The following is an 18,530-nucleotide window of genomic DNA, read 5'->3' on the forward strand; positions in this document are numbered from 1 at the left end:
AAAAAAAATAATAAAATAAAACAGAAACAACGCACTTCTGGTCCATTAAGGCTTTATCTCATAATATACATATATTTGGATGAAAACCAGGTGCTCCCCATTATGTGTATTAATCAGTGTAAATAATTTTATTTATTTAATTTGTAGTTACATTAAAAGAATGCTTAAAATCGACGTATATAATAAACGAAACGTTACAATTAAAAAAATCATTAGGCGCCATCTCTGGAGACACTTGGAGACACTTAGTAGGTACACGATACTCGCCGCTAGGGGGCCAGTTCAGGCCGAAACGTTGGCGCCAATTTTAAATCGAAAACAATTTTAAGAATTAAATACGGTGTAAATAAACGTTTCTAGTAGTGTGTATGTGTTTAATAACTAATCGGTTGACTATTGTTGTGCGTCAAGTGTTTTAATTCACACCTAAAAACAATAATTTTGTGAAAACGCTTCAGTATTATTACCGAATAATTTATTAAATAGATTTTGTTCCTGATTTTGTTCCCTATATTTGAAATTCCCGTTTCCATTAAAAAAGTCCATTTGTATAAATAAAAATAAAAACGACGTCCGTCGTTCCGCGGGTGCTTTAAGGATTTAACTCAATAAGTTTTCGAATGAAATTGCGAGTCAGTTTTACCGTAGTTTTGTTTATTCTTAAATAGAAAATATCAGTTGTAGTTAGAAATGGTAATTAAGGGATTATTATTTTAGAAAGAAAATATGTATAGCACGCAGTACATCAGGTAAATTGATGTTGCCACAAAGAGAGTTTAAGTTGTGATGTGCGCATGCTACAAATGCGTGCAAATTGGTACAAATGAGCATGCGCACGGTGCAAAGTGACTAAGACAAGTCTGCGACTATAATCCAGGGTCACATGATTGTTAGACATAGAGAATTGTGATTTATCAGCTAAGAGAGTGTTTAATAAATTTACAACTTGGTTACTAATCTTCGAATCAGTCTTGGTCGTAAATGATAGTAAGCAGGCACTTGTCGTTTATGAATGAAGGAGTCAAGTTGCAGATATAAATGTCCAACATATGTATAAATAGTAGTTTTTTAGTCTATGAGAGGAATTGATTTTTTGGTAGTTCTAGAAGGTTCCTCGAGATATAGAGGATCTAGATGCTTAGAAACCTCGTTAGTAGTCACAGCTTCACCCTAATTGATGAATGTTTGCCTTTAAGTACATCAGAGGGGATGTTCGCTATCCTAAATGAAGAGCCTAAAACCGAAACTGGTCTGGGAGATCTTCGGGCTCTTTAGGTACCATTCACTTCACCAATATCTTCCGGACAATATACATTTCCTGGAATTTAATAATTATATATTATATGTTCCAGATATTATAGTGGAGCATGCTCTCTTCTTTTGCGACCTCATTATTGAAGAATGGTTGAGGTCTGTATTTCTTTAACGGTAGTTTTCTAGATATAAGAGATCATTGAGGAATCGGTAAGTTTGGACTGGAAAATCTGAGTTGGCTTCATGTAAACCTGATTGGGCAGTGCTGATAGGTGTCTTGGTGAATTGATAAGTTTATGACATAAACTAATGGCTTAAACCTTATTTCTTCATTTATCATATGAGTGCTATTTATACTTGAAATCCATTATCTTCTTCTTTATTAGCCTCTGCTGAGGTTAGGTTATGTTCTAGACACTCAACTCAATATAAAACATAATTTTCCAGTCGAATTACGGTATGCACAGGATTCATGGTACATTCTGCTACACTGTACATAAATTATTGCACTCGTTTGTATTCGTTTATAGCAGAAAAATTAAATTAAATTGTTTGATTCATGTTAACTTGAAAATTATTCCTTTTAATAGTTTTTTTTCATAAAGAAAGTTAATAAAAGTGGTCTTATTACTTAGGTGGTTGAAAGTGCTTCAAAAAATTTACAGAATAAAACTACTAACTTCGCGCTGCATATCTAACGTGTAATTCACGTGTTAATATTTGTCAAAAAAATCTAATAAATATTTAGCAACTAGATACTACACTCTACACTCTAACCTGTCAACTCTGAATTAGCAATAATTCACACAAATTACATCAATTTGCCGAATGCCATCTGGATTATTAATTACTTATCACCTACTGTGTACCCGCAAAGTTAAATCAATACATAAACAATCTTGATAGTATCTTATTATCGCGGCCTAATCCCGAATCGAATTCAGATTCACTAATTACTCTTTAGCTACATGAAATGTTTATCGCTGATATTATAGTTTTCTAGTTAATTGTTTATATTGTTAGGGGGACTATAATAATGGCGGAATTACGACATTAAATGCTACAATTGACAAAATATCAAGCTCAAACACTTATTAATGAATAGGAACCTTGCAATTGACATCTTTTGAATGATAATAAATAATAAAGAAATATATTTAATTAGAGTTAGAATACATTACTGTAATAGAAAATATACAGGTTGGAGAGATACATGGATCATGAGTATATTCGTTAACCATTTTTTACACCTAAAACGAGATTCAAGGAAGGAAATTTCAAGGAAATACGACAGAAATAGTACGAGAAACACAAACTTAATCTACATTGATCGCACTATAATGCTTACTTGCTACAAAAAAATGCACAGACAGTATGGAGGAGTTTGCATTCTTATCCAAGAGGGAGAGAAAAAATAAAAGTCGTTAATAGAGTGTTTAAATAATAAATTCGATATTGAAATCTCTTTTTTAAGATACTGTTAATGATTTTTTCTTAAATTTTCAGACAGACCCTTGTTATAAAAAAAAATTGTCATAAGCCAGGAATTAAGAGATATTCAAATAGCATATTTTTCTTTCAGGTCAATAAAGTACAAAATAAATAATCTATTTATCTAATAGCATTGTTTTTGTATTAAATATATCAAATTTAAATAAACTAACTGTGTTATTAGATTGGATATTAACGACGAAAATGAATTTATGCAGATTATTTTGGAAAAATATGATTTTTGAAAAGAATATCTTACTGGTAAGTTGTGTGGGGTGGGCGGGGGGTTAAGGGTAGAGTTAATGAAAAACGTTTTTTTTTGCAAAAAATAAATAATAATTGCCTTAAAATATTAATTTATTAAATAATTTAGTCTCATATATATTTACTGCAAAAAGATTGTTTTTCATCACAAAAACCCTTACCCCCCCACCCACCCCAAACATTTGTCTTGTAAGAAACTCTTTTGAAAAATCACTGTTTTTCGTCCACAATATCCAGTTTAATAGCACTTTTTATGTATTAAATATTTAATAATAGCAATAAATATAACTATATTAAATTTAAATAAACAAACTGTGTTATTAGATTGGACATTAACGACGAAACCAGCTGTTATTCATGCAGATTATTTTGGAAAACTATGATTTTTGAAAAGAATTTCTTACTGGTAAGTTGTGTGGGGTGGGTGGGGGGTTAAGGGTAAAGTTAATTAAAAAATGTTTTTTTTTGCAAAAAATAATTGACTTAAAAAAATTAATTTAGTAAATAATTTAGTCTCATATATATTTACTGCAAAAAGATTGTTTTTGGTCACAAAAACCCTTACCCCCCCACCCACCCCAAACATTTGCCCAGTAAGAACCTCTTTTGAAAAATCACTATTTTTTATCCATAATATCCAGTCTAATGGCACTTTTTTGTATTAAATATTTATTAATAGAAATAAATATAACTATATTAAATTTAAATAAACAAACTGTGTTATTAGATTGGACATTAACGACGAAACCAGCTGTTATTCATGCAGATTATTTTGGAAAACTATGATTTTTGAAAAGAATTTCTTACTGGTAAGTTGTGTGGGGTGGGTGGGGGGGGTTAAGGGTAAAGTTAATTAAAAAATGTTTTTTTTGCAAAAAAATAATTGCCTTAAAAAAATTAATTTATTAAACTCATTTAGTCTCATATATATTTACTGCAAAAAGATTGTTTTTCATCACAAAAACCCTTACCCCCCCCACCCACCCCGAACATTTGTCTTGTAAGAAACTCTTTTGAAAAATCACTGTTTTTCGTCCACAATATCCAGTTTAATAGCACTTTTTTTTGTATTAAATATTTAATAATAGCAATAAATGTAACTATATTAAATTTAAATAAACAAACTGTGTTATTAGATTGGAAATTAACGCCGAAACCAGCTGTTATTCATGCAAAATTATTTTGGAAAACTATGATTTTTGAAAAGAATTTCTTACTGGTAAGTTGTGTGTGGGGTGGGTGGGGGGTAAGGGTAGAGTTAATTAAAAAATGTTTTTATTTTTATTATTTTTTGAAAAAAAAAAACGTTTTTCATTAACCTTACCCTTACCCCCTCCCCCCTACTGCAAACATTTGCAAAGTAAGAATTTCTTTTGAAAAATCACTGTTTTTGGTCCATATTATCTAATCCAATAACGCTGTTGTTTAAAATAAATATATATACATAAAAATTATATCAAATTTAAATAAACAGTGTTATTAAATTAAATATTGAATATATATTTTCTGCAAAAACATCGTTTTTTATCAAAATAACCCATTGCCCCCCCCACCCACCCCAAACATTTGCCCAGTAAGAACCTCTTTTGAAAAATCACTATTTTTTATCCATAATATCCAGTCTAATGGCACTTTTTTGTATTAAATATTTATTAACAGAAATAAATATAATTATATCAAATTTAAATAAACAAACTGTGTTATTAAATTGGATATTTATGATAAAAACCAACTGTTATTCATGCGTATCATTTGGAAAACAATGGTTCTTGGAAATTCTTGTAATTCTTTACTGGTAAGTTGTGTGGGGTGAGGGTGGGGGTGGGGGAGTAAGGGTAAGGTTAATGAAAAACGTTTTTTTTTTCCAAAAAATAATTACCCGAGAAAAAAATGCTTTTTTAAGAAAATTATAGGTGATAACAAAATCTATAGTTTTTTGTATCTATGCTAGGATAGTCAACACCTACGCATTAGCTACCCATTATTCTTATTTTAACTAAACCATTTTTTGATCGAAAAACCGCCAACAGACGGAGGTGTGGGGGTTCAAAGGGTTGCTGTGCCATATTTTGTTTGTTCTTTTTTTTTATTTATTTTTTTTAACTTTAATAACCGCGAAAATTAAAAAAAAAATATTTTTGTTTCCCATTTGATAGCAAATATTTAAAATAAATAATATTTTAAGCTAGAGAGTAACGAGCGGTTTATTTATTAATATCCCCTTACAAACACCTAAAAGGTGCGCGTGCACAGGTTACAAAAAAAATAAAATTAGGAATTAATAAATAAAAAGTTATTAATAGAGGAAACAAATAATGAAAACGTATTATAATTATCGGTTTTGGGAAATGATCAATTTGGCGCCCAACAGTGGGAGAAAAAAAAACACTTTATATATTATTGTCGTGAAATATAGATTTATTCATTGCGATTTTTTTAGTAAATTTTTGGTTTTGGTTTATTTATGAACCGTATAGGGTCAAAAAATATTTATTAACGTATGTTAAGATGTTACAGATCTACTACTTTGTTCAAGTTCTAATTGAAAATAAGATTGAGCTAAATCCAAATGAGAAAAATAAATAGAACCCGAAAGAGAGTCCAAAATTTCGGCAATATTTGGGAGAGGAAATTTTTTATCTTGAATTTGCCGAATTACGACTCAATATTTTTTCTCACCGTTGGAATAAGCTTTCTTTGGAACCAGTAATAGTGGTGAAGAATATTCTCAAATTGATGGTTCAATTATATCTTCTTTTAACATTTTTGTAATTTGGTTATCCAATTCTTGCTTTTGAGAGTGAGGTAACCTATAAGGTTTAACATACACCGAAGATGAATTCTCTTTTACTCGAATTTTTTGCTTATAAATATTGGTTACTGTTAAGGGGTCATTGTCTATTTCCTAATAATTGTTTAAATTTGCTAACCATTGATAATTACTTGAGAAAAATATAAGCGTATATACTACTAAAACATTTTTATCTGTTCTTACTCTTTAACCTCCATATAGACCATTCTACTAGAATTCATAACTATACACTTCTCCATATTTATCCACTTAACACTAAAACTCACTACTCACTGAGGTTCTGCTTAGTTCATTAAACTAGTTCTTGGCGTAATTTCACGTCTTATTTTAGTCTCTAGGGAGCAGTACCAAAGGATACAGATTACTACGACTGTACCACCAACCAACTTCCATTGCCGATACGCCATTACGTCCATCGGCAGTAACGCCGCCGCTATTTCCACTTTGTGCTATTATAACTTCTCCTTGGATTGTGTTTTACCCTGTTTAAGTATCGTTTTTAACTTTCTTTTCAGGGAAACTGGACTCTTTTCAAATGGAACCACAATTAGCAAACTTTTTAGCTAGTAGTCTTTTTAATCTGTGATGGAACTTGGAACTGTAGACATTGTGCTACCACTATAAAACTTAAGCACGTCCGGTTATTAATATTTATTAACATATAAACTATAAAATTTACGTAATAAAATATACGAATTAAAAAAGGGAGAAAATTCCGGAATTTAAAAAATTGACACGAGATTTACATATCTAGTTTGTAATCTCAATTACTAGACCTCAAATATTTGATGAAATTCTGCTGAAAAATCACTGTTTTTCGTCCATATATTTTAATCTAATAACGCTGTTTTTAAGATAAATATTTATATATAAAATTATATCAAATTTAAAATAAATTGTATTATTTAATTAGATATTGCATATATATATTTTCTGCAGAAATATTGTTTTTCATCAAAACAACCCTTAGCCCCCCACCCACCCCAAACATTTGCCCAGTAAAAAGTTCTTTTGAAAAATCACTGTTTTTCCTCCATAATATCTAATCTAATAGCACTGTTTTTGTATTAAATATTTAATAATATACATATATATAATTATATGAAATTTAAATAAACAAACTATATTAGTTCGGATATTAACGACGAAACCTGCTGTTATTCATGCGTATTATTTTGGAAAACAATGATTTTTGACAACAATTTCTTACTGGTAAGTTGTGTGGGGTGGGTGGGGGGTGTAAGGATAAGCTTATTGAAAAACGTTTTTTTTAGCAAAAAATAATTGCCTAAGAAAGAAATCCTTTTTAAGAAAATTATAACTGATAAAAAAATATATAGTTTTTGTAATATATAGTCAACACCTGTGCAGTCATGCTTTATTCTTTTATTAACTAAACAACCTTCTTATCGAAAAACCGCCAGCAGATGGGAGTGTGAGTTTCAAAGGGTTACTGTGCCCTATTTTGTTTTTTTTTATATTTTAATAACCGTAAGGAATATTTTTGTTTTCCCCTTATATAGTATCAAATATTTAAATAATAATTTTTTAATCTAGAGATTAACGAGCGGTTTATTTATGAACATACCTTTACACACAACCAAAAGGTGCGAAGCTTACAAAAGAAAAAATAAAATTAGGAATTAATAAACAAAACTTCAATAGAGGAAATAATTAATGAATCGTAATCGGTTTTGAGAAACGATCAATTTGGCGCCCAACAGTGGGAGAAAAAAATCGCGGTTTAATTAAACGGTGGCAGCTTTTTTGGTATTTTAGTTAATTTGGTCATTTAAACACATTAAAAACTACCACCTTGAAACAGGCAGCGAATAAATCATCGATTGCAGCATTTTCTGTTTAATTTAATTTAAAAAAAAGCGCAAAGCAGATTATCAGAGCGTGGCTTTGATTCAGTTTTACTAAACGTTTCAAGAACTAGCGCCGTTTTACGATTAAATTAATTCCTCCAACTTAATCTGAAATTTACGAGTTAATTAACTTCTTGAAATATTTTATGGAACTGAGTTTAATTGAACGTGATTTTATTTAATCTTTTACCTATTCCTTTTTTATATAATTCAAATAATACATTAACAGTTTGTGCCCTTTGCTTGGGTAGTATCCGAGAGAATAGAACAATAGTTATAAAGTAATAACTTAAAACCAATAATGTCGATTAATGAGACCTGTTAACTTAAATCAAGAATATTCAGTTTATTCTTAATTGCTCCAAGAACGCCTCCGCCAGTGAAGGCGTTATAGGGTCAAAGATTCCCGTTAGCATGATATAAGTAGTACCTGCCACTGAGTTTATAAATGGCGTCCATTTTTGTGGGTTTTTGATGCTCCACCCTATATGTAACAATATTAAAATAAATGAATTTCAAACATTATGCATCATATGTATTTTAAATAATTATAATATTAATATTTATGTCCGTTTACCGTAGGTCATAAACTGGCCTCATAAACCACAGATTAGTTCTACGTTTTCAATTGCCATTTGTAAATATTTATACGATTATAGGGATGATCGTGGGGCAGAGTCGTTATATGCTCTGTAAACATTAATCAAAACTTTAAGGAATTGATCGTCTTGCCCTGGAAATTCGTATGAAAGGTCAACGTTGACAAATAAAATAATTCTTAATATTTTTTTTAAACAGGTTTAATATTTGCTCAAAAGCTGGATAAATTAATTACTTTTAGCTGTACTAATTCAGTATAGATAGGCAAAGCATGTTTAGTTATCAAGAGGATTATGCACATAATTCTCTTAAACGCGACTCTCATTTTCAATTCAATGTAGGTTGTCTTACAGAAGACACTGTTGACATATTAATATCTCGCCGTTATTTCATTATTTATGCGTGGTGAAGACATGGGGGAAATACGGCTGTAGGTGCGTTAATAAGCGAAAGTGTTCTAATGAAGGTCGCGTCTTTCCAAGATAATAATGCGAAATATGTATTCAAAATATATAGACTTTTTATCATAGATAATTCTCTGCAAAAGCATTTTTCTCTCAGGCAATTATTTTTTGCAAAAAAAACCGTTTTTTATTAACCCTACCCTAACCCCCCACCCACCCCACACAACTTACCAGTAAGAAATTGTTTTTAAAAATCATTGTTTTCCGAAATAATACGCATGAATAACATCTAGTTTCGTCATTAATATCTAATCTAATAACATAGTTTGTTTATTTAAATTTGATATAATTATATATATGTATATTAATTAATATTTAATACAAAAACAGTGCTGTTAGACTGGATACTATGAACGAAAAACAGTGATTTTTCAAGAGAGTTTCTTACTGGGCAAATGTTTGGGGTGGGTGGGGGGGTAAAGGTTTTTGTGATGAAAAACAATGTTTCTGCAGAAAATATATATGCAATATTTAATTTTATAACACTGTTTATTTAAATTTAAATATCATTTTATATATACATATTTAGTATAAAAACAGTGTTATTAGATTGGACATTATGGACGAAAAACAAAATTTTTTAAAAGAACTTCTTCCTGGGCAAATCTTTTGGGGTAAGTGGGGGGCTAAGGGTTGTCTTAATGAAAAACAATGTTTTTGCTGAAAATATATGTCCATTATTTAATTTAATAATAGTTTTAATTTAAATTTGATCTAATTGTATATATAAATATTTAGTATAAAAACAGCGTTATTAGATTAAATAATATGGATGAAAAAAGCGATTTTTTTTAGAAAAATTTTATCAAATATTTGAGGTGTATTAATCGTATTTAAAAATTAGATATTTAAATCCCGTTACAATTTTTTTAAATGCCGAAATTGTCACCTTTTTTAAACAGAATCGAATATGATATTCAATAATTATAATTCTATCCAGTATCCAGCGGAGTCCCTCAGGGCAAATATATGCAGTTCCCCTAACTTCTCATCAACAATTGCAAACCGATCTGGGCACTATTTGGAAGTGGTGCAGTGAATGGTTACTTCCTCTTAACGCGGACAAGTGTGTGGTGTTACATTTAGGAAAAAGTATCTCGCATAATATGATCTCGGAATAATAGTAACTAGGGATCTCTCTTGGTCCCAGCATATTGCCTCAATTGTGGAACGTGCAAATTCTATGTTGTATTTTCTACAAAAAGCTTTTGTTAAAATTCCATTTCATAATTTTATGAAGTTGTAGACCACGTTTGTCAGGACTATTATTGAATATGCAGGTCCCGTCTGGTGCGCGACAAAAATTTACTTGAATTGTTGCAGCGACGCGCTACACGATCTACGTATGTTTTGCGTATGCCGAGACCTACCTACAGCGAGAGACTTTCAAATGCAAACTTGCTAACTTTTGATAAACGAAAGATTCGTGGTGATTTAATTTTTACATTCAGAATCCTGTATAATTATTTGGGCTGTGATCTAAACGAACTATATGAAAGAAATCGGGATATTAGACTTCGCGGTCACACTATAAAATTAAAAAAACAGATGTATAAAACAAAAACACGTCAAATGTTTTTGCCTAATAGAGTGTTTGATGTTTGGAATTCGTTACCCGTAGATGTCATAACTGCTCCTTCCGTAAACTGTTTTAAGAATCGTCTGGATAAATTGGACATGTTTAGTGTTTAAATTTGAAAGCTGACATTTGAAGATTTATTAAAATATATTGTAATGATATATTGTAATAATATATGATTTTGAAGATATGATAGAATCCATAATTCAAGATTTAAAAAATCACAAAGTAAATTTAATGAATAGCCTGATGATATCACTTTAAAATACCAAAAGGAATAGAATGTAATTATAGACCACCAAAGTATTTATTTGCCCAATCAGGCAAATTATCGCCTTTCAGGTACATAATCGTCTTAATCTATTTTTTCTGCACTATATTTGGGTTTTGTACATTTTACAGAATTTATAATCCATTTTTAAACCAATTCTACCTCTTTTTACCTTATTAAATCATAATAAATATTAGGTTACACTAATAAATATTATTATTGAAATAAATTATTTAAGTATAAAAAAATATTAGTACTCTTTAAAAGAATCGCCAATATTACATTAAAAATCAAAAATGTATTTAAACCGCTGGTAACAGTCGTCCAAACCGCTACTCAATATAAATAGTGAATAATACGGCGATAAGGAATTCATTGGTTTAACCGGTCCACTTATACCCCGAGATAATCCGTTATGTGTTAGGGTAAAACGAGCCGACTATAGTATAGATACAAAAACTATATATTTTTTTATCACCTATAATTTTCTTAACAAGCATTTTTTTCTCAGACAATTATTTTCTGCAAAAAGAACCGTTTTTTATTAACCTTACCCTTACCCCCCACCCACCCCATACAACTTACCAGTAAATAATTGTTTTCAAAAATCATTGTTTTCCAAAATTATACGTATGAATAATAGCTGGTTTCGTTGTTAATATCCAATCTACTAACACAGTTTGCTTATTTAAATTTGATATAATTATATATATGTACATTAATAAATATTTAATACAAAAACAATGCTCATAAATTGGATATTTTGGACGAAAAACAGTGGTTTTTCAAAAGATTCTCTAACTGCGAAAATATTTGGGGCGGGTGGGGGGCTAAGGATTGTGCTGATGAAAAACAATATTTTTGCAGATTATACAGTGGGAGCCAAAAGTCCGGAATAAATTCATTTAAAATTCAGGGGTATGTTAAAAAAAAAAACGCTCGGACACGTCGATTTTTATTTTAAGCTGCGGGTTTTCTTACTATAATTTTATGTATACAGGGTGGTCCAAAAAAAAAGTTACGACCATCAACCTTAATTTTTGAAATGGAAATACCTAATTTTTATTCTGTATTCTTAAAGAACAGAAAATTCTAGACATATTTCATGTACAATGTCCTATACCTATCTTCATTTGTTTTTGAGTTATTGACAGTTAAAGATCGGCATATTTGCACTTTTGACATGTTATAAAATCCAAACGGTTGACATAGACAAATGCGGTTTGCACTTTTTATCGAAGCTTTTTTAAAACTATTGACATCTGTTGACACTAGCTAGTTAGTGTCAACAGGTACTGAGAAATTTACGATTGAATTTCTGAACATACAATAATTCATGCAACTATGTAACACCCTTACTAAGGTAACCTTGTTTTTTGTGTTTTTTTTATTCATTGTTGCAATGATGTTGTTGGGCCGGTATTATCAATGACAGAGTCATAGGTCCATTTTTCTTCGAAGGTACCTTAACAGGTCAACGTTATTTGGAATTCTTAAGGAACGAACTGATTCCCGCTTTATATTTGATGTTTCCAAATGCAAATAATCCCAATATTCCAGAAGCTTCAATTTGGTTCCAGCAAGATGGCGCGCCCCCACACTTCAGCAGAGCCGTGCGCCAATATTTAAGTGAGGTATTTCCGGGTCGATGGATTGGGCGAAGGGGTCAATTGGAGTTGCCTGATAGATACCCCGACTTGACTTCTTTGGACTTCTTTTTGTGGGGTTATTTAAAGTATAGAGTGTATGTAAATAAACCCAACAATTTAGAAGAATTGAGAAATAATATAAGAAATGAGATTCAACGAATACCTCAAGAAATGATACGCAACGTTCTGAGAGAATTCGAATCAAGACTCGCTTACTGTCAAGAAGTTAATGGGGCTCAATTTGAACATTTAATTCGGTCTAGATTAGAATAGTTTCCTTTTTTTCAACGTTTATACAATACTTTTGATTAAATACATTAATATTTTGAATGTTTTTTTAGAAATTCAACCGTAAATTTCTCAGTACCTGTTGACACTAGCTAGTAAGTGTTTTAAAAAAGCTTCGATTAAAAGTGCAAACCGCATTTGTCTATGTCTAACCGTTTGGATTTTATAACATGTCAAAAGTGCAAATATGCCGATCTTCAACTGTCAATAACTCAAAAACAAATGAAGATAGGTATAGGACATTGTACATGACATATGTCTAGAATTTTCTGTTCTTTAAGAATATAGTATAAAAAATAAGTATTTCCATTTCAAAAATTGAAGTTGATGGTCGTAACTTATTTTTGGAGATACATAAAATTATAGTAAGAAAACCCGCAGTTAAACATAAAAATCGACGTGTCCGAGCGTTTTTTTTTTTTAAACATACCCCTGAATTTTAAATGAATTTATTCCGGGCTTTTGGCTCTCACTGTATATATGCAGTATTTAATTTAATAACACTATTTATTTAAATTCGATATAATTTTATATATAAATATTTAGTATAAAAACACCGTTATTATATTGAATAATATGGACGAAAAACAGTGATTTTTCACAAGAATTTCATCAAATATTTGAGGTACAGTAATCGAGTTTAAAAACTAGATATGTAAATACCGTGCAAACTTTTTAAAATGCCGAAATTTTTTTACAGTTTAATAAATATACCTTGAGGATTCTAAATATACGATATGCGGTTATTAAAATCTAAAAAAAAAGAACAAACAAAATATGGCACAGCAACCCTTTGAAACCCACACCCCCCTTTCTGTCGGCGGTTTTTCGATAAGAAGATGGTTTATAGTCAAAAAAAAAATAATAATGCTTGGCTGCTGCATAGGTGTTGACTAGTGTGACTAGTGACTGTTTGTTCCTAGTATAGATACAAAAACTAAAGATTTTGTTATCACCTATAATTTTCTTAATAATCATTTTTTTCTTAGATAATTATTTTCTGCAAAAAACCCGTTTTTCATGAATTCTACCCTTACCCCCCCCACCCACCCCACACAACTTACCAGTAAGAAATTGTTTTTAAAAATCATTGTTTTCCAAAATTACGCGCATAAATAACAGCTGGCTTCGTCGTTAATATCCGATCTTATAACACAGTTTGTTTATTTAAATATCGATATAATTTTGTATATAAATATTTAGTATAAAAACAATATTATAAGATTAGATATTATAGACGGAAAACAGTGATTTTTCAAAGGAATTTCTTACTGGTAAGTTGTGTGGGGTGGGTGGGGGGGTAAGGGTTGTATTGATAAGAAACAATGTTTTTGCAGTAAATATATATGCAATATTTAATTTAATAACACTATTTATTTAAATTCGATATAATTTTATATTATTATTATATTATAGATACAGAAACTATATATTTTGTTATCACCTATAATTTTCTTAATAAGCATTTTTTTCTCAGACAATTATTTTCTGCAATTAAAACGTTTTTTATTAATCCTACTCTTACCCCCCCACCCACCCCACACAACTTACCAGTAAGAAATTGTTTCCAAAAATCATTGTTTTCCAAAATTATACGCATGAATAACAGCTGGTTTCGTCATTAATATTTAATCTTATAACACAGTTTGTTTATTTAAATTTGATATAATTTTATATATGTTTATTAATATATATTTAATACAAAAACAGTGCTCATAGATTGGATATTTTGGACGAAAAACAGTAATTTTTCAGAAGAATTTCACCAAATATTTGAGGTACAGTAATTGAGTTTAAAAACTAGATATGTAAATCCCATGCCAATTTTCCTAAATACCGAACTTTTTTTTCTTTTGTAAACAGAATATTGTACGATATGCGGTTATTAAAACTAAAAAAAAAAAAATATGGCACAGCAACCCTTTGAAACCCACACCCCCCTTGTCTGACGGCGGTTTTTCGACAAGAAGACGGTTTAGTCAAAAAAAAAAAGAATAATGCGTGGCTGCTGCATAGGTGTTGATAATAAAGTATTAACTATCTAATATAAAAACGAGAGATGAGAGGAGAGGAGTCTGCGATTGGCCAAGAGGCGTTCCTCCACATCCCGACTTCCCTTTATAAACCGATGCGGAGTGTTATCGCGTCCTGTACTGTGCTCTTCTTCATTGCACCCCGACCTCGTACAGTGCCCACAACAGGTGTACAGCGAATATCAGTGCGTCAAAAAACCGGTAAGTTTTTTTTTTGAGTTTTTAAATTTTGTTACGATTTGTTGAGAATTTCGTTCATTTTATGAAGCTTTAAGGGTGGGTGCCTCAACTGTAGCTAATAACTTTCCTGATAAAATAATAAAAATTGTTTTTTAATTAAATAATAAATTCATTTAATAGGTCCAGTATTGTTAGGAAATTTATAAAGAATTTTTTCACATTTTAATTTTAAGGATAATAGAAATTTTGATTTTTTTGAAAAAAAAAAATTAAACCGGAAGTAATTTGTCAGCAGTTTTTTTTTTGAAAATTGGTATTATTGCTGATATCATTTAAATGGAGTAAATTTTGAGGCCATAGGAAAAATTCATTCCAATTTATTTATTTAAAAAATAAATATTTACAAAAATTCGAATTTATTATATATACACAAATTCTAACAATATATTTAAATTAAATTAAAAATAAATAATCAAAAAGAGTTGACGAGTAGCATGCCTAACTAAAAAAAATTAACGGTGGTTACATATGACCAATATAATAAATTAAAATAAATTATTAAAATTAAGACACAATAACAATAATAATATATTATATACAATAAATTAAAATAATAGATCAAAAATAAATATTCCTAAATCTCCAAAGCCGTATTAGATGTTGAATTATTTCTCGAGACCTCAGTTTGTAAGCCTGGTTAATTTATTGGCTATAGGTTAAAATTGGCTATAGAAAACTCAATGAAGATGATTTAATAAAATACCAGTATAATAAAACCTTAATCTGTTGATGAAAAACAATGTTTTTGCAGAAAATATATGTGCAATATTTAATTTAGTAACACCGTTTATTTACATTTGATATAATTGTATATATAAATATTTAATATAAAAGGAGCGTTATTAGATTGGATGTTATGGACAAAAAACAGTGATTTTTCAAAAGAATTTCTTACTGGGCAAATACTTGGGGTGGGTGGGGGGTTAAGGGTTGTGTTAATAAAAAAAAATGTTTTTGCAGAAAATATATGTGCAATATTTAATTTAGTAACACTGTTTTTTTAAATTTGATACAATTTTATCTATAAATATTTAGTATGAAAAGAGCGTTATTAGATTGGATGTTATGGACAAAAAACAGTGATTTTTCAAAAGAATTTTTTACTGGGCAAATACTTGGGGTGGGTGGGAGGTTAAGGGTTGTGTTAATAAAAAAACATGTTTTTGCAGAAAATATATGTGCAATATTAAATTTAATAACACTGTTTATTTAAATTTGATATAATTTTATGTATAAATATTTAATATAAAAAGAGCGTTATTAGATTGGATATTATAGACAAAAAACAGTGATTTTTCAAAAGAATTTCGTACTGGTCAAATACTTGGGGTGGGTGGGGGGTTAAGGGTTGTGTTAATAAAAAAAAATGTTTTTGCAGAAAATATATGTGCAATATTTAAATTAGTAACACTGTTTATTTAAATTTAACATAATTTTTATATAAATATTTTGTATAAATCAGCGTTATTGGATTGGATCTTGTGGACAAAAAACAGTCATTATTCAGAAGATTTTTTTTAAAGATTTAAGGTCTAGTAATTGAGTTTAAAGATCAAATATGTAAATCCCTTGTCAATTTTTTAAATGCCCAAATTTTCTCCCATTTGTAAACCGAATCGTATATTATATACGTATATTCTCACTTATAATTTTCTTAAAAAGCATTTTTCTCTCAGGCAATTATTTTCTGCAAAAAAAAGGTTTTTTATTAACCTTTCCCTTAAACCCCCCACCCACCCTACACAACTTACCAGTAAAAAATTGTTTTCAAAAATCATTGTTTTTCAAATTAATATGCATGAATAACAGCTGGATTCGTATTTAATATCCAATAATAACACAGTTTCGTTATTTAAATTTTAATTAATTAAATAAGTCGAGTGGTTCATAAGATATTAAATTAAAATTTGGTGTGAGGGTTTTTTTGGAACGAGAAATTGAAACCCATTCACGGATTCGCTATACCTTGCAGAGGGCGCCACCTGCGGTATATTACATATGTTTAAAATACCAACATTTTTTTGTACCCCTGTTTAATAAAGCTTTAGCAAAAAATTCTAATTATCCAATCTTTTCTTGTAAAAAAGTATTCTTAGTAAAATCCATTTATTAGATATCTTAATTTTAAAATCTAGATACATTTTTGACAAAAGTTGACAAAATAAACGTAGTAAAACAATATAAACAATCAAAAAGTAAACAATAAACGAAAGTAAAACAATATAAAAGATATATACGTGTATGAAATGTATATTTGAAGTGTAGTAATTAAGTTTAAAGACTAGTCCTGTGGCAATTTTTTTTAAATGCCGAAATTTTCGCCAAATCGAAATTTGTAAAAAGAATTTAAACAAGAGTTTAAAAATTAGATATGTTAATTTCTTTTCAATTTTGTAAATGTCGAAATTTTTTCGGATTTATAAACAAAATCGTATACTATATACGTATATTTTCACCTATGATTTTCTTAAAAGGCATTTTTCTCTCAGGCAATTATTTACTGTAAAAAAAAACATTTTGCATTAACCCTACCCTAACCCCCCACAAAACATACCAGTAAGAAATTGTTTTCAAAAATTATTGTTTTTCAAAATAATACACATGAATAACTGCTGGTTTCGTCGTTAATATTTTATATAATAATACAGTTTATATATTAAAATTTCATAATATTATATATATGTATGTTAATAAATATTTAATACAAAACAGTGCTATTAGATTGGATATTACGAACAAAAAACGGTATTTTTCAAAAGAATTTTTTATTGGGCAAATGTTTGAGGTTGGTGGGGGTTAAGGGTTGATGAAAAACAATGTTCATGCAGAAAATATATATGCAATATTTAATTTAGTAACACCGTTTATATAAATTTGATATAATTGTATATAAAAATATTTAATATAAAAAGAGCGTTATTAGATTGAATCTTATGGACAAAAAACAGTGATTTTTCAAAAGAATTTATTACTGGTCAAATACTTGGGGTGCGTGGGAGGTTAAGGGTTGTATTACTAAAAAATCAGTATCACTGTTTAGAAGATTTTCATTAAAGATTTGAGGTCTAGTAATCGAGTTTAAAGACTAGATATGTAAATCCCTTGTCAATTTTTTAAATGCCCAAATTTTCTCCCATTAATAAACCAAATCGTATATTATATACATTTATTCTCACTTATAATTTTCTTAAAAAGCATTTTTTTCTTAGGCAATTATTTTCTGCAAAAAAATCGTTTTTCATTAATCCTACTCTTAACCCCCCCACCCACCCCACACAATTTACCAGTAAGAAATTGTTTTCAAAAATCATTGTTTTCCAAAATAATACGCATGAATAACAACTGGATTCGTATTTAATATACAATAATAACACAGTTTTGTTATTTAAATTTGATATAATTTTATATATATGTATATTAATAAATATTTAATGCAAAAACAGCCTTATTAGATTGGATATTATGGACGAAAAACAGTGATTTCTTAAATAAATTTTTTACTGGGTTAATGTTTGGGGTGGGTGGGGGGGGTAAGGGTTGTTTTGCTAAAAAACAATATTTCTGCAGAAAATATATATGCAATATTTAACTTAGTAACACTGTTTATTTAAATTTGATATTATTTTATATACAAATATTTAGTATAAAAAGAGCGTTATTAGATTGAATATTATGGACAAAAAACAGTGATTTTTCAGAAAAATGTTATCAAAT

At 29.3% G+C, this 18,530-nt stretch overlaps 1 protein-coding gene across 1 annotated transcript in view; it reads left to right on the forward strand.

The window, feature by feature from the left end:
- Positions 1–14,704: 14,704 nt before the first annotated feature.
- LOC126748008 (uncharacterized) overlaps positions 14,705–18,530 on the forward strand; it is a 110,373-nt gene continuing 106,547 nt past the window's right edge. The window contains exon 1 of the mRNA XM_050457013.1: positions 14,705–14,777. The gene's annotated coding sequence lies outside the window, so the exon portion shown is untranslated. The remainder of the gene's footprint in view (positions 14,778–18,530) is intronic.

Source organism: Anthonomus grandis, chromosome 20 (genome assembly GCF_022605725.1).
Source record: "Anthonomus grandis grandis chromosome 20, icAntGran1.3, whole genome shotgun sequence".
Taxonomy (NCBI): domain Eukaryota; kingdom Metazoa; phylum Arthropoda; class Insecta; order Coleoptera; family Curculionidae; genus Anthonomus; species Anthonomus grandis.